At 42.2% G+C, this 23,729-nt stretch overlaps 1 long non-coding RNA gene across 1 annotated transcript in view; it reads right to left on the reverse strand.

Annotated features, from left to right (window-relative positions):
- Window positions 1-17,338: 17,338 nt before the first annotated feature.
- The window catches only part of LOC125880342 (uncharacterized), a 163,570-nt gene continuing 157,179 nt past the window's right edge, over window positions 17,339-23,729 (reverse strand). The window contains exons 4-5 of the long non-coding RNA XR_007448048.1: window positions 18,578-18,747; window positions 17,339-17,390 (exon numbers count right to left, since the gene is read on the reverse strand). This is a non-coding gene — a long non-coding RNA (uncharacterized LOC125880342). The remainder of the gene's footprint in view (window positions 17,391-18,577; window positions 18,748-23,729) is intronic.

Here is a 23,729-nt window from a genome sequence, read left to right on the forward strand (position 1 = left end):
GCCATCCCCAGGATGATGGTTGCTTTCACTTCGTGGGCCATGCAAGTCGAGTCACTTCATATAATCTGGAGTCACAAATCACAGCGGGCCTCCCAGCCTCTGAGGAGTAATATGGGACTTTTTTTGGCAGCTCAGGTTAGCCCAGCAGACGGGGACAAATAGATGGCGGTCTGTGGCCTGCCTATCCATCCGTCCTGCTTCTGGGATGGAGCGTGGATGGGGAGGGAGGTGAGGGGGTATGTGTGAATGAAACTGTGGCCCGGCAGTGATGCACGGCACTGCAAGCTCATAAAGCAGGCCATCAGCTGACCTCTGAGGCACGGGGGAACAGGCAGGGCCTTTACGACCATCACCAGATTTAACAGCCAATAATGACTGGAATAACCGCTTAAACCTTTACGGACCTGCACAGCCGCATGGTAGCAGTGACAGCAGAGCGAGGCGGGAATAAAGAGAGAGAGCGAGAGTGATATATTCAGCCAGTGCACTGACAGGGGCCATGTTTCAACCGAAGGGAAAATGACAGATGTAAAGGGAGAGCACCCTGATATGTGTGTCTCTTTAAGTGGAGCCAACTGGCTTGTCCATTCCCATCCTGATGAATGCACAACAGGGAGAGCTGGAGAGAGAAGTGGACGAGGGAGAAGACAGAAGTGATGCATGGGGCTCGAGACAAGAGGGGAGAACAAACAAAAAATGGCAGGGGAAGGGTGGAGTTTGGATGAGTTTCTGGGGGGTTTTTCAGCGGGTATTAACAAATCCAGTAAAAATCAGATCTTACTAATAAAAGACAAAAAAAAGAAAGACAGAAAAACAGTCTTAAAGACATTTTGTTAATACGTCGGTACAGTTTCTAGTGAATATTACTGAATACAATGTATTTAGATAAAGGTGAACAAATGTTTAAACCAAGCCTGATCTGTGCATGCAGTGACATGGATGAAGTATTTCTTACTGTTGTAAACCAACTACGCAACTCTGGCAATTAGCATGAATATAAATACATTTAAATATATGAATAAATATGAAATATTTTTGTGAATTATGACTTTAATGTCATTATCTGAATTGCTTGATTTAACCCACCTAGTAAACTATAAACCTAACACACAGACAGAGTAGTACTATGTAGTGTAACACAGTGTAGAGTATATTTGAGGCTGCAGTATATAAATGTCTTTACTGGAGGAGAATAAAAAATTTTAATTTACAATCTTTGTCTAGCAGACTTCTTTCTCCTTTATTCTGACGTCAAGTCTAAGTTATAGCACACTAGCATCCTTTGGACTAAGATCATAACACCAATTCATTAACTGTTGGCAGCGAACTAATTCTGATTTTCAATAAACTCTCTAAACCTAATACAGTGCTCATGAAAGGAGGCCCATTTCACAGGCTGGCACATGTTCAAGCAACATATGCTCACATAATCTCTTAAAAAGCATGATCCAAGTCCAAATTTAATTATGTAATAGCACAAACGAAATCAGAGTGCCGACACAGCAGAGCTCTGATACACAACGTTCTGCCACTCCACTCCCATTCTCCTCATTTGTTTATTGCTCTCACCAGTCCCGGCAAGCCTCGGGGGCCATGGCGTCCAGAGTCCACTCAACGGTCTACAGATGGCTCCGAGGCTCCAGGCTCGTTTCACATGGTTGTTTGTCTTTTTAATAAGGTCTCTTTGAGATATACGACTATTGTTATATGATCATAATGCTTTTTCATGGTCTCTCAAGCCATTACTTTTAGTACATTGTGTTTTTACATACTAAGTTCAAAGTCTTTTAACTTGATTTTCTGTTGGTTCATATGGATTTACAGCTGTATGACTCACAGCAGTAGTGCTGGTGGTGCAGTGGCAGTCAGATGAGGTTTAGCAGTTTCAGGGACTAAATGGGTGGGGGGCTAAGGGATGTTCATGGTTCCCTGAGCCCTGCACTTCCTCTGGCAGCGGCACTCAACTTGCAAAGCACTGAGCTGAGGCTCCTGATCTCTGAAGAATACAGATAAAATTTAACCAGTGAACAGTGTCAGGCCTTTCGCCAACGATGATACTGTCCCCAAACATTGCTGAGGAGGAGTAAAAATATATATATGAGCATAAAAACCACAAAGGGGCTCTACTGAAGACTATATCCAAGATACCAGGTCACCTTTTTTTCCCCCTGTAACAGTATCAATAAATCCTGGGACAAAACTGCATATCTTAAGCACCTTACTGGCGACTTTTACAGTGCACAGTCGGCGCTTGGCACGCAGACGATAACATTCCCCCCACACAATAGTCTAATCTTCATGGCACAGGTAGCACTGGGATTGTCTTGGATGTGCACTCTGCCGTCGCCTGGGTTTGTCCCGGCATTAGAGCCCTCTGCATTCCTTTGTGCTTTTTAACCAATGAATTAAAGAGGATTTCAACAGGGGAATACTTATCGGGAAAAAAATTACCCCCTTTACTCAGAGATAAACAAATCAGACTAAATAAGTTGGAAAGAGTTTCACAAACTCATTCTGTAATCAGGAAGAGCTGCTTAAGATAACAACGCCTGATTTAGACATTTTCTTACACAAAGAGTGAGGAAAAGTGAACCTTTAAGCTATACGGGACAGGGTTCATTTTGAGCAGCTGCCATTGCTGTGCAAAGTAGTTTACTTTACAATTTGTATTTATAGGAGCCAATCAGATTCTCGTGTCGTGAGTAAATAAATGAAATTGTTGGGAAGTATTGTTTGTAGATTATATATTCAGGTCACTTCTCCCAAGAAATCTTTTAATTTTTTAATCCATGCAGATGTTTGTTTTCAGAAAACTTTCTGAAGTGCATCCCCAGATGAACACTGAAAGCATTCTTAAGTAGCTAAGTTGCTCTTATACAAAATACCTCAAAGCGTCTAAGATAATACATGTGGATTGAAATGCAATCTGCCTCTCACTTCTTCCCAAGATAAGTACAGCCATTGACAAGACCTGGCTTCCTCCTCTTATCTCGCAAACACTTGATACCAGAAACTCGGTGCATAAATAAGTCTTTCAAGATTGTGATGTAAATATATCCGATTAATCACAACAAGGAAAACTGCAACAACTCGTGCTCCCACCCCCCAAAACAACATTGTAAAAATGTTCCTCTGCTTGCAGTTGCATCACAAATATTTTTCTTATCCATACTCCCCCCTCACGAGTCTGCAATCACACAGCCCTCAGTCATATACCCATTACACTGACGTGTTTTTAATCTATGCTAATCTATTGTAATATTTTCATTTTCATTTTTAGAGATTATTATTAACATTAATTTAAAGCAAGACAATATTAAAAAAAAAACCTAGAGACAAAACTGCATTTGGATAATCTATGCAAAAGCTCTAAACCCATTTCCATTCCTGATGGATTTAGTGACATACCACCCCCACCACCCCCACCCCCCTTACCCCCCAGCACTAAAATATTTAATTTTACTGAGTAGATCCCCAGGACACGAAGGAAAACCATCAGGTCCATGTTCAAGTTTAATTACTGATTACTGATTTAAACCCAGTCTCAACCCTCCAGCCCCAGCTCTGCCTCTGCTGTAAGAGAGAGACAGAGAGAAGTGCTGGGAAGCAGAGAGAAATGAAGACAACGATAAAGTGCATGTGTGTGTTGGGCGCTTTTTTTTAAGATATATATTCAGAATATTCCGCAAACAATACTGCTTTGTGTGAGGTATGATGAACTCCTAAAATGACGTGTTTGTGTAATTTGTTAGATTAGCAAATTCATCAATGTTTTTGATTTCCTCTGCTTCCCCCCAGTATCCCTCCACTCCACAGTGTGGCGCTATTCTCTCTTCCTGTTGCACTGAGTCAAAGCAGATTGAGATGAGCCACGCCCCACCACCACCACACACACACACACACACACACACACACACACTTTTCACATTAATAAACGTCTGTGCATGTGTGTGTTTGTTTGTGCGAGAGCGAGCCTGTGTGTGCACGTGTTTGATTAAGCTCTGTCTATAGCTACTCTCATTGCCGCGGATGCCTCTGAATCTATTACAATCCCTCCATCACAGAAGCCGCTAGATTTACATTCCTTGGGCCTTGTTTGAAGAATATCTCAGGTGGGGGAATATATTTTCAGAGTGTCCCTCTTATAGGTTTACCCAGACTCCAATGGGCTTGAAAAGTTGCTGTTGTACACCGGGGGAGGCATTTTCACCTAATGAAACCCAAGATCAATAGAACTGTTCTCTCTTCTCATATATAGTGCATGTACACAAGGGAAATAAAGTATTATTTTCCATCCTTAAATGTATAATGGATATCATTCTTTATTTAATACTAGTTCAATCCCACATGTGCCGCAGTGGGGAAATATTTCCTCTGATGATGTCCCTATATTACAGAAAGAAGATATAAAAGTGGAAACATTAGGTCGGGTGGTATGAGGAAAAATTGAGCACTACATACCTGAGAAATGACAATAGACTTTGCAAAAATTCACCATCTCACTCAAGTATTATACCACAATACAGTTAATCTTATATAATTAAAAAGCTTACCGACATTTACATATTAATCTGCTCTGCCTACCGCAATCGACATATTTTAAATCAAGAGCTCAGGTTTTTTTTTTTTTCTTAAAAAGGAGAGAGCACAGGAACGAGGAGAGGAGAAAAGAGCAGATAAGCGTGGAGAGGAAGGAAGATGAGGGAGAGGAAGATGAGAGGAGAGCGGTGAGAGCAGTCACTTCAGGTGCAGCCCTTATCGGCGGGCAGAGAGAGGACCTTTCTTATGTAATCTGTGATTTCATTCAGCCTCCGTATCAGATGATTGTCTGGGAGAAGAAAAAGCCATTTTGAGGGGAACGGGCTGCGTGAAAAGGATCGTCTCCCCGGCAGCTCACCCTTCCATGTCGAACCAGCCGCATGGCACCGAAGGTCAGCAGAATTATTGGAGGCGGGGGTGGCTCCGCCAGAGAAGACAATGATATGGCCTTAACCCTCATTTAGAGGTGCCATTTCCCCACCTGACCCCCCTGCTAAAGTGTTATTTTTCCATGTTATGAAATGTGATAGCTCTCTGGTGAAACAGGAGTCTTCAGTTAAGGAGGTAATACTTTGGCGTGCAGCGACAGCGAGACAGGCTCAGCCTCCCCTCTAAATAGGCTGGCTGTGCGGCCTTACAGCTCCATGCTACGCAGACAGTTCAATCAGGGTAAAACAACGTTCATTTAACCGCTTGGCTAACAGCAGCCAGTGGCACACAGCGGTACACACAGGAGCCCCGAGATTGCACAGTTAGGGGAGATGATGATAATGTCTTTGTGGATTTCACCCAAACATGTCATTTTAAAGTAAGGCTCTGCACAGGGCTGTGTTAAGTGTCATAACCTGTTGTTTTCGGTCCCCGCTCTCTTTCTCTCTCCCCACATGATGAGGGTATATACGTGGGGGAGTGCTTTTTAGCAAAGGTGGAAATATCTTCATTTAACACAGCAATCAATAATTGATGAGGACCAGAATGCAGCAGTGATTAAGAGGTCTATTTCTGCATGAGCTGAAGATCATGTTTGAAATACTTGTCCGGCAATTACAAAGTCAACTTTTACATGCGGTGTGGTATTAATAAGTAAGGTGAAAAAATCATAAATGGCTAATGCTTCATTAATTTCATATTATATTTTCATTAATGTAAAATGATGGGCGCAGGGCTCTGAATAATTCCATTTCAAAGCAAACCATGTGCAATATCATATGTAAATCAAATGTCAAGGAGATAAAGCATCTAATCACTTCACAGAAAAGGTTGCATGTGATTATGGTTCTATTAATATAAGTTCAAATGACTTTATTCAGGGGAAAATAATATTTTTATTCTGAAATTCACTGTTGTCTGTCTTTGCTGTAGTGGTGAACTAATTTTGTTCATTATGTTAAGAGAAGAAGGAATCGCCCACGTCAATATATTGATTGCTATGTGTGTTATGATGTGAGCGAGCTGCTATCAGAGGAGAAGTGTTGAGGCAGAGGAGGGGGAACAGAGGGATGTACATTTTGGTGTACTCTCAGCAGCTCCACCTAGGGGAGCGGCGAGGAGCCTGGCTGCCTCCACACACAGATATTTTCTCACTTCCTCTGCAGATCTAAACAAAAATGTGTGGTTTGCTGTGTCTCCAGTAAATCATTCCTGCATATTTGTCACTAATCATTCCTTAGATGTGAGGCGAGAGGACACATGGCTACAGGGTCCAGTCTGACACGGGACCTTGGTTTTGGATAATGGTGCCCAGAGGGCCGTAGCACAGGGTAGCGCCGGGGGTCAGAGGAACAGGCAGATTAAGGAAGAGAAGTGTTGAGGTTGTCACCTCGGGGCCTCCACCCACACATCGAGAAGAAGCTGAGACCAGGCCCTGCCATCATTCAAAGCAGATGGCATTTTTCTTAATGTGTCAGGGCTTATTTTTGGGATGCAGCCTCTGGCAGGCCCTGGATAGACTAGTTATTAGGCATGTACGCTTATAATTTAGCCAAACCACCGAGGGTTTGGACACAAACCCTGAAGCCTCAAACTGAAAGTCTTCCCCTCTCTCCTCCCTCTTGTCTCTGCCTTCTTGTCAGAGCATTTCAGAAAAAGAAAAGGAAACTGAGATTGCGAGAATGGCTTTACACAAAAGAACATAATGTGGTTTTTCCGAGCATAGGGCAGCAAGCTGACAACAGCATAGTTCAAATGCACTATTGCTAAGTGTAGGATCCCTACTGGGGCCACACATGCAAAACTACCATCTTTTGCACTTGAGGAATAAAAACATTTACAGGATGCTTAAATTATACATGTTATGATTTGCAACACTATTCAAGGAGTAACTATTTAAGTTATGCAGGTACAACTTCCGTAGGAAATGCGTATAACCTCTGATATAACTCGCGATAGAAACACAGTCATTGATCCAAAACACCCAGACAAATGCACAAGGCGTCTGCAGAGCAAGTAAACCTGCTGCACAAGCACTGGAATCTGAATCCAAACACTCACATGTCACAACAGCACTCACACAAACACACACAGGCATCAGGACTGCAAAGAGATAATTAGCAAGCACAGCTGACTCCTTGAATTGTCCTCCGTCCTCCCCCCATCGTTTCCCTGCTAATAGGGGCGTGAGTCCCACTTATTAGATGTGATTATCCACCCAGGGCTGTATGTAGATTAGCTTTATTACATCCCTCAACCAGCTTCTCTGCTATTTAGACAGAAAATGTAATTCAATGATGTAACTTAGATATAAATCTGCATTTACAGGGCAAAGTCCCACTCCAGTACTGGTTATGACAGGTTGGCTGATTAAACTATCAGGCTGACAAGCCCAGCAGCCACACAAGAGGACAGGCAAAAGTACAAAGGCCCTCTTATTATAGAAAATCCCCCAGAATAGCCAACGGTGGGGATATGGTAATGATGTAGTACCTCTCCATCAGGTCTACAACCCGCGTGCACACACACACACGCACACACACACACACACACACACACACACACACACACACACACAACAACACTATTTGTGGATTAAGTACATACATATAAAAAAACTACATACATATCACAAACATAAACACATAGACATTTGTATATATATATATATATATATATATGTACACTATACAATATGTATACGTACTCATTTGACTTTGCGCGCGCACACACACACACACACAAGCACACACACACAGACACACTTATCTCTCCAATTCCCTTATCCAGCTGAATATGATGACTGGCTTTTGGAATGACCTCCAGGCAGAGGACAAGGCCTTGTTCTGTGGCTCCCTCCCCTTCCCCTCCTCTCTTTCTTCCTCCCACAGAATGAATCTAAAAAGATTGGTGACCTTGCTGTGGGTCTGTGAGGGAAATGAGCTACATCTTGTCACAGACTGAACAGGCCATTTGAAACCTGGTTTGTTGGCTTTGAAAGGGCCAGCGATGGCAGAGCTGATAAGCAGGAGGGGTGTGAAGGGGTGGCTTTTATTCTGAAAATTAAAAGGCAGGCCTGATGGAAATATGTCTGCATTGGTGTTAAGCATATCGTTGCGGGATGCTTATCAAGTGAGCATCTCTACAGCAAGAGAGAAAGGGCAGACAGTAGCTGTGAATCCATACTCTGCTGCTGGCAAGCTGTAGGCACGAAACAAAAACAACCAGCGAGGCTTCTCAACAGCCCTTATGCCAATAACTAGGAATATGTTAATGATTTTCAGGAAGCAAATTAACTTTAAGGGTTTCTTACCACTGTGCCATCTCTGGGATAGGATTTAAAATTCATTATCTGCACAGTTATCCAAATCCATGCTATGGTTCAGACAGACACACAACACACACAAAGTCTGGAAACAAGCACAAATGAGCAAACTCGCCCATTTCTCCAGCGAGATTGTGTGCGTATTTGTGTGTGCATGTGTGTATGGAGCTCTCCAAACAAAAGCTGGCATCTCCCATGGCCTGCACAAATGTTTGTCTAATGTAAACCGCCATATAGGAGCATCTAATTAGGGGTGTCAGGCTGCATGTGGCTGAGAAATCTCAGCCAACTGTCAGCCGATTCAGATCGCTCCCAATCAGCGGGGAGACGAAAAAGGAAGAAAAGGCAGGAGAGCATCCGGCAACTGGGAGCCAGGGACCCGAGCGGGGGGCAATTAACAGCCAAGGTGAAGCCACTCATTGTCGTCAAAGAGACTATGCTAGCCATGCATGTTAGACTCCTACCCTCCCCGTTACTTTGCCAGCATCCGATGGCACTTTTGTAATTAGGCTCGGAATGCGGAGCAGTGCTGCATGGCGGCAGCCCCAGTGCTGCCGAAAATGACATATGAAGGAGACCATGCTGGGTAGGCAGCACAGCAGCACTGGAAGCACACATCCACAGGGTAAAGTAGGTCTATGTTTTTTAAGGGAGTGGGTGAGTGGGCAGGGCTGGCTGGAATGCCACAGTGGGTGAAACCCAGAGAAAGGTCACGGTAACCCAGCATGGGTCTAGTGTCCTCATTAAAAAAACGAAGCTTTACAGAGAGGAGGAGATGCTCTTCACCACAGCGCAGCACTTTTAAGACCACACCAAGCAGGGGTGAGTGCTACCTCTTAGAAGGCCATGAAAACACCCGGTAAGACACGTTAAACATGTAGACCTGCAGAAAGAGGCAAATATTACATGAAAGGCTGAGGGAAACACAGGGCATGAAAGGTAAGAGTATAAAGAAAAAAAATCACAGGCCAAGGTGTTTCTGAGCCATCTCCCTTGGCGTTGATGATTAGCGGGTGAAAAGTGTGAGAGGAATGCCGTATTTTTTTTCCTCTCTACCTAAAGCCATGATTTGCTTTGCATAAACAACAACAACAACAATAGCAGGCAGGTTCTTCTGTAGAAGCCACACAATGAGCTCAAGGGTTCCTCATAACATCTCATTATAGTTAATGAGCGCTGTGTGTTTACAATGTGTAGCTCTATAGAGCTAGCAGTGTTTACCCATCCCCTCCTCTCAATGGAGATCACTCAGCACACCCCAAAACAAAGGAGGATTTGTTTAGCCATGGGCTGTGTTTCTTCCCCTCTGGATCACAGGGCTCAATCGAGCAGGCACAGGCTGTTAGCACTATCTCCCAAATTCATCACAGCTACCATGGAATCCCCCAAAATATGGTGGGTTACAGAGGTACATAATTAAGTTAGATTAAACATTCAACACTATATGTCTACCTCTGACATAAATACATATCCCTGCAGGGCCATCCAAACCAAAACGTCCGCAAAATTAAAGTATGTTGTCTTGGAAACAACAAAGCAGTCTAGGTTTACTTGTCTTTTTTTTCTACTGGCTAGGTTCAGTTATATTGAGTTAGTCATAGCAAACTCCCCAAAGACCAGCAGAGGTCCAGAGGGCTCCACAGCTCCACACCTGGACGTCCTGTCTGAAGCTTGTCATGACTACACACTCTGAAAGAAGTGTGAAAACATGTAACACTATCCGCATGCCTCTCTTTACTGGGGAATCTGACAATCAAGTCAAGGAATGAGAGACAAGGACGACCAGACTGGCGCAGATGAAGTTTTTAATCTGATTATCTTATTTTCTTTGACTTTGGCAGTCAGAACAGCAAATATAGCTCATCCGCCTCGCTTCCATACGCCTCCGTAATTAAACAACTAAGAAAATACCAGAAGGGGAGAAAATTAAACATATAAAATGTTTCCGGAACATCACATCTGCATCAGTACAACACATACCTCACTGCATCATACGCCTATCCACTAATTAAGGAAATAATTATCAGCACCTAAGATCCTTGAGTAAAAAGCTACAGGAGAGTTCTGCATGGAAGGCTCTTCTCTTAATCAGTGTGTTAGGAAGCATGGCAATTGAGAGGCTGATTGAGTCCTGTGTTGAGTGTGTGTTAATCTCTGATTAACATCTGCGTGTGATCTCGTGGAAGTATGGCACCAGTGAGCCCTATGTGCACACAGGGCATGAAATATCCAGGCGTGTAATAACATTTTATTTACAAAGGGGCCCACTGGGCACAATGCATGCCAGCACTGCCAAACTGAGCCCAATGCAATTCACTTGAATGCATTATATTACCCTGGCAATCCAACTGGGGAAAGGGAAAGGGAATGACTTTAGTCACACTGGGTTATTAGGAGCTGAGAGATGATGGATACCTGTAAGGCAAACCTAATCCAACACTCATCAGCCTCAGCAAAGAACAGCAGGGTACCTATAAAAGGGGAGGATGAGGCATGATGAGGACCATACGGGAGGGTCAGTCTGCTCTAACCTACCCGACCCAAAGCCTTCAGTTTATCTGTAGTGAGACCTGCATCGCCTCCCCAGTGAGGACCGAAGCAGGACTGTATTTCAGGAAGGAATGCGTGGCATGCACACCGCAACGCCCATCCACTCCTCTTAAATCAATGGTGCATTTAGCCAGGAACCCGCTGGATTGAAATCAATAAAACACACTATTTCAGCACACAGTGGGGAAAACATGAACGCATACCAAACATTAAATCATTAGCATGTGGAGACAGCAGTGTATGGAAAAGTAAGTATGCATACATGGTGGCAACGTGTTATCAGTGCACGGTGCATATGGAGGTCAGAGGTGTGTTTGTGCATATGTGTATTAGGAAAAAAAGAGGTCATTACATTTCTTGACTTATAAGTTTCTTGGACTGACATTAAAGCAACAGCAACATTTACATCCAATGTAGCGTCAAAATAGATGGTTCAAGGTATGACAGGACTCATACATGGATGCCTTAAATACACATTCACACAATATATGAAAATATATGGCTCAATTCATATTCATTGTTGCTATGAACTGACAGCTTATCTGAATAATCTCCACTTTATGCAAGTGTGAAAATATCACCTATGGGCTGACCTATTGCACCCTAGGGGCTCAAGCCCCATCATTTATCTTGTATTGTGAATATACCACATGATAATACCAGAACAATATTCTTGGTCCAAATGATCTATTTTCCCATTATTGTACTATTGACTTCATTTTAATGGAAAACAAAGATATTTAGCAGATGCAGAACATATTGTATTTAAACTGAATTTTGCAAAATACAAATGGGGGAAATATTCTAAAAAAAATAAATAAAAATTATGCATTATACACACACACACTCCATTGCTGATACTTGGAAAATATATTTTGCACTATACATCTATACATACAAACATATGTGTGTGTATATATAAATATATATATTTTCCAAGTATGGACACATAACAGACATAAACAAACCCTTTCAACCATGCATCCACAGGCAGCGAAAGCCCAGTAATTTCAGCTATTTTATGCTGTCTTTCCCTCTTTAAGGATTCTCTTATAATGAATATATGCAAAAGTCCATTAGAGCATAAAAACACAGACACCAAGCCCTCGCTTCTCCTTTCCACAACATGAAAAAAAAAAAAAAAAAAAAAAAACAAGCTAGCGGCATCGCTTTCAATGAGAGCTATGCCTTTCAAACTGCTTTGGTGTCCTACAAAATTACCATATGAGAAGCTATTTACGACTCGACAAAATTTCTGTGTGTTTCCATGAGAGTTCAGTCCGTTCCTGTGATGGAACAAAATGAAAAGCCTGCCTTACTTGTTGCACGCAATTAAGCCCCTGCGAAAAGACAGTCGGGGCAGTTTAACATTTCATAGGGCTGTAATTATTCTTTAACTGTTAGAAAGTGTTGTCCCCTAGGAGCCAATTACTTGAAAAGCGCTCATCACACACAAGATATATACAAACAAATCCTTCAAGCACAAAGTAAATGTTTAAACATTAAAAGGGATGAGCGGAGGAACCCATACCAATCAGTTTTGGTAGAAGCTAATTACTAATAAGAGCAGCAACCCCGTTGTGTTAGATAATTATGACACCAACTTGCACCTCAAACACACAGAGCACCTGGCTGGCTGGTGTACCATGGCTATGATCACAGGGGGGAAAAGGAATCAAGCACAGACTACCAGAGACTGCAGAGGCCGAGTGGATGGACACAGAAAAGTTACTCGCGTCAGTATCTCAGCACATGTGGGAGAATATTCATGTTTACAACACGCTCGCATGTTAGAATCTGATTTTGATCTTAATTTTTAAGTACAAAAGAATCTGCCAACTAAATAATCTCATTAATTTTCAAACAGCATCATGGGTTAGGGGTAGCAAAAATCATTTTTACAAGCAAACTCAAATCTGTATTTTGTATTTGTTTCGGTAATTTGTCTAAATACAAGCAAGTGTGTCTCTGAATGAGGTCAGTTACTCCACTAGAATCAAGTTCATATCACTTTATGAAAAACCTAACACATTTAAAAAACAATTCTCGTGGCTGAATTGGACCGGACTCCACCCTTAGTGAATTACATCACTTATTTTTAACTAAAATAAAAACTTAGGAGTCAATATTAGCTTAAGTGACTAAGATGGATAATTCTTCAGTTCAGCAATCATATTAACCTCCACTTACTCTCTACATCTGCTTGGCCCGTTGTTTGCTCATCTAATAAATCTCCTTCAGCCTTGTTCTTTAATGTCCTACCACGTTTGGCCATCTCTAAATATCCGCTAATGCCTGGGAAACATCAGGCCCTCAATGATAGCACTGTAAATGTAATTTATTTCTCACTCATGCAAGCACTTGAGCTAAACGATTATGGCTACTGAGGAGCGGCTCACTATATAAGATAAATATTGATTGACTGGAGGGTTTGTTAGCTACAGTGAAGAATAAGGTCTGAGTGAGAGGAGATGTCTATAAAGAGGAGAGGGAGAGGAGGGTTGAGTTGTCTTGTGCCAACTAGGCTTGTTCCAAATAAAGAATAGGCTGGCTCGACCTGGCTCAGCCACAAACAGCCATTTCACAGGAATTTCAGTCTCTCAGATCCAACACCAAACAGACTGGGTCCTCTCATTCTCTCTCTTTCTCTATGCACCATCATTTGCTATGAATTTCACTCCTTTCCATTAAGCAACAATGTGCTAAAAGCCTGCTGACATGCATGTCTGTTGGTGTGGACAGGGCCAGGTTAATTAGTATCACATGATATGTAACAGGACTGCACAAAGTACAATCTGTACATACACGCACACACATATATTAGTTCCATATTAAGCATGTTTAAATTGGAATATATGTAATTCATTGATGTTCTGAATGTGGAACGTGATGCAAAATATTATTTTATACATCCTCAAATAATGGCTGACGATAGCAAGTTAAATCACTGTGTGCATTGCAGCTCATTGTTTGTTTTTTATAAGAAGACAAAGTAATTAGTTTCTGTTCTCGACAGAATGATGTTACTCGTGACATTTTAGGCAAGTAATTGGCAAAGGAGTACATTTCAACATTAACCCTCCACATTTGGAAGGTGCGTTATAGACAAAAAATAATAATTTAAACTCATGTAAGTGCATTCTAGGTGTGTGTGTGTGTGTGTGTGTGTGTGTCAGTAAAACCAAAATATAGTTATTAAAATAGGACAGAAACAATGTCAAATGACCTGAATTCCTCCTGATATGTGAGAGTCCCTCTACGTTTAGAAAAGATCACTAGTGCATTGTTCTGTGTCCATACACACACACTCACACACACAGCAGACTCTGCTTGTCTTGTTTCATCGTCCTTGACATCATATTATAGCAGCAGCTCCAGAGGCCCAGGCATAACCTCAAAATCCTGTTTAGCCAAATTAACATTAGGACTCCCGTTGCAACACAGCAAACCCTTTGTGATGTAATATATGAGATGGATTGCTTTGAGAAACATCACTGGATGTACGGCACATCTATTCTCATGTTGCCTTGGTGCAAAAAGTATGTGCCTCTCATAACAGAGAAGGTATTGCCGTCCACTTACTCCTCAATGAAAGCACTACTGAGCTACATTTCTAAGGGTGTATCGTGTGCACGTGACGGTGTATGCTTTTTGTAGTGTGAGCAAATGCATCCCGATTGTGTCTGAGTGTGCGTTTTCTGTGCCACGGACTGTCAAACTTTTCCCTAGCCCTCAATTACCACAAACACACTCGCATATACACACGTTACACAGGAAATTTCCACCGGTGTAAACAACCTTGTGTATGTTGATGTGTGAGACTGACTGAGAGAGAAACAAAGCTGTCTCAAATCCCATTTGGGCTGAGAGGCGGCCCATATGGAAAGTTACCAAATAGTGCTAATACTGCTAATAGGATGTTCCACTCTAAATAGGAGCTCATGTTAATACCCAGATTTTCATTCATGCTGGAAATTGTAGTTTTAAATTACAGTTTAATGCTTCAGATTTTAAATAAAAAAAGCCCCTCAAAAAACCTTCACAGCAACACAAAAATTACCACAGCCTCTGAACAGAGCCTCAGCCTCCCATTGTCAGCCAATTACTATGCAATCTCTTTCTTATGACTGAATAGCTCACTGTTAGCAAATAATGAAAAGGCAATTATGGCAAAGCTGTGTTCATATTACCCTCTTCATTTTATGCAGGCTGTAATTATTGTCAATCCTAGAGGCTTACTCTACCATGTAAGAGGCAGCAGGGAAGAAAATGGAGTGGGCTGGTGCATGGCAAATTGGAAATGTCACAGCTACCTTTTTATCAGCACCACTAGACCCTTTTGTGCGTGTGTGGATTCACATACACGTACATGTGCACGTATACACACGCGCTGCAAACATACATGGTTATACCAAGGTGTCCATTAGCACACACATCCATGGTATACATTTATTTACACATTAACACACACATATTTACTCCCATCATCACCAATCATAAATTCACCAGTGGGGGGGGGGGGGGGTAATGCACACGCAGCACGCGCAAAACGATGTGTGTTTTGCAGAATCTTCACCTCAAGCTGTTACCGTAGCTTAAGTACAACGCTAGCGGGTGAAGAAATAAATAAATAAACCCAGTAGATGAAGCGGGTGTGAGAAAAACACACACGCACACGCACACATACACACACATATTCCTTTTGTTCTTCCCTTTTTTTTCTCTGAAAACAATGATTCCCTGAAGACTCCTGGTTTTTCTATCCCTGCCAGTGTCTGTCTAACAGCAAAGTGGTGGATATATTCCTTTTGCCTTGGCCCTCATTAGCTGTCTCCATGCTGTTCAGTAATAGGGAGTGGCACATAAATGATTCCCTTTATAGAGTTTGATGTGCCACATTGAGAGGACCACAGCCCCCGCATGGACTGCACCCCCCATCAACCCCTTCACCACCACCGCCAAACCCCCCCAGATGGAGTGCACATGGGGGGGTGGGGGGGGAGCATGGCTGGAAGAGAGACTGGCGTGTGACACGCATGACAAACGCCTTAGCCAATGTCGGTGCTAATTCTAATGGGCGGCGCTGACCCTTAAAATAAAACATTTCATCAATGTTTCCCTAAGTGCCACTAGCAGAGGTACATAATTAGGGTGGGACATCAATAAAGGCCCACGCAGGGGCACAAGTGTGGCGCACATGGCACCAAGCACAGTGACGGCGAGATGGAAAAACAGAAGGGATACACAGGCAGGAGGTGCAGCGAGGAGAGATCTTTTGTCAATACTCTTGCATGCATCCCTGACAAATCAAAGTGAATAAACAATGTCGTGATTCTACCGTACCTTGACAGGCGAGAAGCAGGTCTACTAACACGATTCTGACGGCAGACTTTTCAAGGTCAGCCTTTAAGCTCTTTAACTGCACTGTTTCAGGCTTTGCACCAAATTCAACTTGACATTCATATACCTGGCAAGCACATTTATAATATATTTTTTTGAAAGTTATTTTCTCCTTTCTCTTTTTCCCCCCACTTCGTCCCACAGAAGCAGGTTGCTGCTCCTTTTGTGTTTAACAAGATTCTTGAAAGTGTGCATGAGGGAAAAGTGCATTTCTTAAAGGAAGGCGTTGCACTACACGAGGCTGTCTTCCAAACGCGCTTTTCAAATGGATACTGAAGCCTGTCACAGTCATATTACTTTACCTCTAACATAATAGCATCGTCTAGTGCACTCCAACACAAAAGACAGCCAGGGAAACATCACAACAGGATCAGGGAGAAGAAAAGCCCTCTTTTAACTTTCAAAACTCCTTAAGTTCTCAGAGCACACAGACTTCGGTGTGCCGCTAGCTTACGATGGTGCGTTTGCCTGCTGCTTAGAAGAAGGGTGGAGAGAGAGGCAGTAAAAACAATGTAGTCATTACAGCTCACTTGAGTGTCATTTTGGCAGGCAGTGTTATATCGCTGCTTGACTTCAGATGTGTAACTGAAATCACTCCTCTGTTGTCTTGTGGCCTGGTGGCTGTTAGGTAGAGTTACAAGGCACACAAACAAACCAAAAAGATGCCAATTTACTTCCCGACACTGTTCTCCATATTTGAGAATTTTGAAAGCAAAGTGTTTTGATTTTCGCCGAGCGAATAAGGTGACAGAATGTGATGGCAGAATACAGTGATCAATCATAGACATTTTGTGGAGGTTGCTCAGTTCTTTTCGGATACAGATCTCACCCCAAAACAACAGCACAAACAGCAACAGCTGCTGCAGCGACTAGACCTACAACAACACCAAAAGGTTTCCTGAGAACAGGAAATTGAGCCTGTGTGACAAGCCTCTGTGTGCATATGTGTGTGTTGTGTGTGCGTTATCATAGAATTCTCAGATTTGATGTCATGATTGTCACAGGCCCTTGAAGCCAGTGGCCTGTGTGTTCGTCAATTCAGTTTGATGTGTCTCTCTCACACGCACAATGACACACACGCACTTTCATACACACCTTATGAGCCCTTGTGTTCGCTCATCCTCCACCTCTGGCCTGGAAAACCAAGCTGTAAATAAAGCAAGCAGGGGACAAAAAAAAGGAAAACGAGACTGAATGTGGAGTCAGAATAATACCCTTCATCCCTCAAGTCATCCGGCTCAAAGGAATTATTTTCTGCAATAACAGGTAGTGTTAATCTGTGGCGGCCTGATGATATGTGAATAACACAAAATGACCAATTACACTAAACATGCCAGCTTTAATTTCCTGCCTCTGAGGACAATAAATAAACACGGCTTCTACGAAGGCGCGAGTGGAAAGTGCTCCGCTATCAAAGCCATCCCCGAGTTATTTTCTTTGATTAGCTGCCAAGGCCCAGATACCCCCGCCTGTTTCAAGTCATTTGAGGCGTTCAAAATGAAATTATGGAGCATCTCTTCGAGATATTAGTGTTAAAGAGCAAGTAGCCCATGGCTACAGTAATCCCCTGTTAATCCTGACCTAATGAGACCAAGCATGAGAGAAGGGGAAACACAGGGTTAAATGGCATTAGTGGGACTTACTGGAGTGGCGTAAGATTTTCTTAAACAGTAAATTATAAAGGTTTGCACAACAGTGTAATGCAATGTCATGTCAGTAAATACGAAATAGTGTAGCAACATGGAAAAACATTTTTTATCTCCAGAAAAAATGATACAAAATACACAATATGAGATGAAAAGATCAACGTACACATATATATATATAGAAACATATAACTTTTAAGTGCAGCATCATTAATGCACCCGACTGAACACAGCTTCCTTCCAGGCCATGTACTGTACGGCAGCCAACATATAAAAGTGTTATGTTTGCACACAGGTTACTGTGTTTATGGATGGTTAAGGATAGGTTTGGGTTACGGGTCTACAAATCCCAAAAGAAAATAAATGCCTTTTATTCCTACTGCTGCTTAAGAGGCCTTTGGTGTGAGCGCACTGTAACAGCAGCACAACCAAACGTAACATGCTTCAGTTGTTGAAAGGAAGGAAACAGCATTATAATAGGTTTGGTAAAAAACAAAAACTAACAAAGGTTAAAAAAAAGCTTAACCTCTAAAGGAGAATGCATTTTTTTTAAAGTAAATTTCATGTAGAGACATTACATTACAGGGTGGGAATTACCAGATTTTCTCCTAAATTAATTATTTGTGTTTAAAGCAAAATGTTCCCCTTTAAGAGCAGATTTCCCATGTTGCTTCAGTTCAAAACTAACCTGTTCCGAGGGCGCTCTAATATACTCAGTAACACAGTAATAAGGTACTGCGGTGTGCCAGCGGGGCAGCCAAACTCATCCAAAGATAACACAGCACTCAGCACCCAGATCAGCAGGGCACTTCCTCCTCACCCCTCTGATCTTTAATAGACACTAATCAGATGTGGGGCCTGGAGAGAGAGAAAGAGAGAGTGGGGGTGGGGGGGAGAGTGTTAATTCTTATACATTATATTAAGTTTTAAAGATTTACAAAACATAGTGAAAAATAGATTAAAAAATACTATTATAGTCAAAATACTGTGATGTATACATTAAAAATCTTTCCCCCCCAAAAACTAGAAGACCATATGTGTTCAAACCAAACCCCAATATATTTTGAAAAACAGAGACATACAGAGAAATTTTGTGTGTGTGTGTGTGTGTGTGTGTGTGTGTGTTTGTGTGTGTGTCAGAGAGAGTGGGGAAAACATGAAGCTTTTAAACCTGAGATTGAGCGCACCCTCTATCTTTCAAGAATTCATAAATTAATCACCAGGCGGTGAAAATGTCCAAACAAACACATGAAAGTTAGATGCTGCTCTTGTGTGTGTGCGAGCATGTGTGTGGGTGTGCGAGCATGTGAGTATGTGCAAGCAGGGAGGGTGTGTGTATATATATATATATATATATAGAAGCTGTGTCTGATCCTTGACTGGTAATTAAGCTTATAGCTTTACACACTTGTATGCACACACACCCCCACATACACATTCAGAGTTAACAGGTCATACATAAACCCACAAATGAAAGACCACACTCTTTGTCTCTCTTTTACATTCTCTCTCTCTCTCACACACACACGCACACACACACACAGAGCACGGGCCCACTTCTAGGACTGTCAGATTAGAGAGTGTCCTTAATTTGTGTGACTCAGTGGAGTTTCAGCTGGCTAATGAGATTGGGCTAATTGGTATCGTTACTGTAATCTCCCGAGGCACAGGACAACACGTTTAAACATATACCCACTGATCACACTTAAAACCTGCCAGCGATGCTAAAGGTCATTAGTGGCTGTGTTCATTTCCAAAGCCATGCAATGTAATAGGGAGGGGAGTGCATAAAGCACTGTGGAAGTTCACCAGGGTTAAAACATTCATTTGCTAATTCCAGGATGCATGTTGCCAAAAGAAAACACGCTGTAATTACACAGGAAAAAAACAGAACAAGCTAAAGTAACACTCTTAGACATAACCATGGATCTCACTATGCAACCCATTTTCCAGGCAAATTAAAGCATATGTTGTTGCACTGAACACTTAATTTGGCAAATTCCCCTATAAACAGATGAGACCTTAAGTCTGTAACCCCAGTTAAGTTGAATTTACCATTTAAAGACAAAGACACAGATTTTTGCAGTGTTTTAAAGGTGCTACACAACTTTAGAGCATTAAGAGAATGAAGTCATGCTCTCTCTCTCTGTGTGTGTTGTAATCTGAGCTTCTCTGTTCTTTGTTGTGGTTCACGATGCAACCACGCATGCATGTTAGTGCTTGTAAGTTCCTGTGTGTGTATCCCATTGGCTGGCTAATTGACTAATGGCAGCAGTACTGCAAAATGTAATGCCCACCCTCCGGTCTTCCCACATTTACACTGTTGGCTCTGTTAGCACTGTCACCATTGTTAGCACTGTTCATACTGCTATCTGATAGCAGTCAGCTCAGCCATCTCCACGTTGATAGCCTTTTGCAGGCAATCCTGGTAGAACTATGATTCTCTGCCCGAACCCAACTGGACCCGACCTGACCCGTAAGGTTAGGGCCAAGCCGCAATCTCTCAATATTCCTCCAGGGCTTAAATCAGGTTGGGTTCTTGCCAATTTTATGATGTTAGAACATTGAATTTCCCATACGAATTTATGAAAGATTAATTTTAACTTTCATCACACTTGGCGTTCTGCTGGTATGCTCTGCTCCTCCGAGAGTGTGGTGCTCTGAACAAAACAGTATATTCCAACTGTGCCCAAGATTTATAAACAGTCCAGTTTGTGCTGGAGTGCACTCTGGTGCTCGCAGTGGTTGGTAAGAATGCACCCCGTGTTACAAGTGTCTGTTAGTATCGCACTAAAAGGTCTATAGTTAACTATAGTGTGTCATAAATGTTTTAATAAAACATTCAGGCAAAAATTCAGGTTTTTAATTGGGCTCAGGCCCAAAACTGCTGCTGTGATTTGGGCTCGGGTCAGGCCAGATTTTTATGGCCCAGACTCTAAAGACTACATCCTGGCTCATACTCTGAATCATGGATATGCTCAAAATGTTATATGCAGCTCGTTTAAAATCTAAATTTAGCATTGTAGCTGCAGTTTTAATGCCTTTTGAGACATTTTCAACACACCTCCTTCCTAGCTAGACCTGTCATATAAGCTGGTAACCACAACCACTAGAAAAAACGATCTATTTAAACAATTTAAAATATTTTTATGTGTAGTAGGATTTATTTATACATATGCTAAATACTATACAGCTAGGAGGGAACTGTTGCCACATATTTCTCTCAGACATTGGTGGAGACCAAAAAAAGAGCTAATAGTAAACTTAAATCCATCCAACTTCTACTCCAAAAAAAATAAATGATGCTGCTCTGTAACTGCTGGATGTGTAAATAAGAACCTGTTTGCTAACAAGTTCACCATATCAACTTAAAAGATGATGATGTGTAAGCGTGGTGTAGTGATGAAAAGGTCTTGGGTTCAAACCAAGCAGCAACCTCCGTGACTGAAAAAATGAAGCCAGCAGGGAAGAACCATAAATTGCACTTCTCTGAATGGCCACTTGAGGCTGGTTCCAAAAGCGAGTCAATGCCCACGGAACCCCAATGTTAAAATGTCCAACTTCGCAGCACAAATAAACATGCTTACAGTGTGGTCTCTATTGCTAATTTCCCCATTTGTGACAACAGTACAGGGGGTGAATTTTTATAGAAGTTACTCATTTACATTTTATTGAGGCATAAAGTTACATATATTTAAGGGCAGCCACTTTGAGTGACGGGCTGTCTGCCAATAGTGTCATCGGCTTCTCGGTCAGATTCAGCCCTCACTACTCCACAGCGCCAGCCTCTCAACCAAATATGGTCACTTCTGGCTTCAAAAAAACAAGATGGCAACCACCAAAATGCTGAAATAATGGCTTCAAAAGAGGAGTCCACCAGCCAATGATTGAAGTCATGATAGCTACCTCTATTATTTTTACAGCTTCAGACCCCACCAGTACCAATTTTATGTAGCATTCACGTTGCCCCCCATGAGTCATGTGGGTTACCCAGAGATGACTGTTACTGTAGATGTGAGAACTATTTTGCCTTTGCCCTTGACCACAACACTAGACCCATACCTGAAGCTGGTCACTTAGCGCTGCATGCACTACACATTGCTCTCAAATAGTTAGGATGGGTCAAATGCAGAACTGAATTTCCCCACGGGGATTAACGAAGTATAACATAACAAATTTAAGAACTATAAAAAATTCATCACGAAAGATATAAATACATATCTTTTATTTATCCACAGGCCCTAATATAATGAATGTAGAGCAAGGCCATCAGCATAAGTAGGCTATCAGTCTCCTTTTTGGCTCAGGCCAGGGGAATGGCATGAGGCTGACAGAGTGAAACAAGAACAGTAGCTAATGTTAGCACTAATGTTAGCATTAGTATTAGCATTAGCAATAGAGATGAATGGAGCGCCTGGCAGCCAGGCCTCGTCTGTCCACAACTAGAGACAGGTGGGCCCTTAAGCCCGGCTTCAGGTTACTTAGACGTGCCACAATGTGCGTCACATACTCAGAAACACACACATTAATACACACACTGAAGTGCAGAAACTTTGATTTATTCATTCTAGGCGATTTCAATACCACAGATATACTCAGCTAATACTTAAGAATAAGTAAACAAAGGAAACGTATTTTCTATTTTTGCATTATCATTAATAATGCCCTAACTTTGGCCACATCTCACCATTTCATCAGAGCAAAAACAAAGTTTTCACTACACAGTAAGTAACAGAGGAGCATTATTTTGCATGTGTTACAGGGCTTTGTGATGCTAAAATATGTAGGGGAAGTTTGCTTTAGCACTGTGGGGGAACCTAAGCCCTGCCACCTGTTTGCCAGATCCAGAGGCTTTATAGAATATTCTTATAAAATCAAAAAAAGGGGGGAAGAGAAATCAAAGCATTTCCTGGCTGCCTGTGGCACAGCTTCTGAAGACTGTCCTATTTTTAGGTTTTGACCTAAAGCAGCAGCCCTCTCTTTTAACCTCACAACTGTGGACCCAGATGTTGCCGGTACAATAAAAACATGAAGCCATCTAACCAACATGGACATTTAACAATACAGTGCTGAGCTATTAGCTCGCTCCTTTACACACAAATGCGTAGACAAGGAAGGCAGCCCTGCAGGATCTGTAGGATGTAACTGCAGGAAAATAGTGTTACCTGTCTGTACTGTGAAGTGTGGCTAACTTAACTGAGCTGAGATCCGCTGAATGTTTTCTGCATTGTCATAATTAACGCCTTAAACATCCTCAACCTTTCTATTTCCCCCCGCTTCAGACAATGTTTACTGAAGGATCTGGGGATAGATACCATGTTTGCCTTGCAATCAGATCTGAGGTGGAATGTGGGCAGGAGGAAGGCAGGCACAGGCCTCTCTTCCTGCCTTGCTCGTTGGGTGGCTGACTGGTAGTGGGTGGATAGCTGGGACATAAGGACCTAGCTCCGAGTGCTATTTCTAACCCCCCCAACCCATTTCTCCCCCCCATGCCCAGAAACACACACTCTCACTCCCCCACCTGTTTCCCTGCCTCCTCATCAGATCAGTCGTCAAACAAACTGCCCCCTCATGGACACAGCTCACTCTAGTCCTCCTCCAGAGGCACGTCCCTAAATAAAGCATGGCTGCCATCAAGCCAATACGGCTTTTACTGGATGTTCATCCTCAGCATACAAAAATAGAGAACATACTTACACAAAGTTCACACTCTAATTTTACACACGTACATGTCTGGTCATCTCCTCATAAAGTAAATTAGCTTATAGCTACTGTTTCAAAACATATTGCAGCCACCTGTATGCGTTGACTGCTTGACCTTTATGTGCAAGATAAAAAGA

Source organism: Epinephelus fuscoguttatus, linkage group LG2 (assembly GCF_011397635.1).
Source record: "Epinephelus fuscoguttatus linkage group LG2, E.fuscoguttatus.final_Chr_v1".
NCBI lineage: Eukaryota > Metazoa > Chordata > Actinopteri > Perciformes > Serranidae > Epinephelus > Epinephelus fuscoguttatus.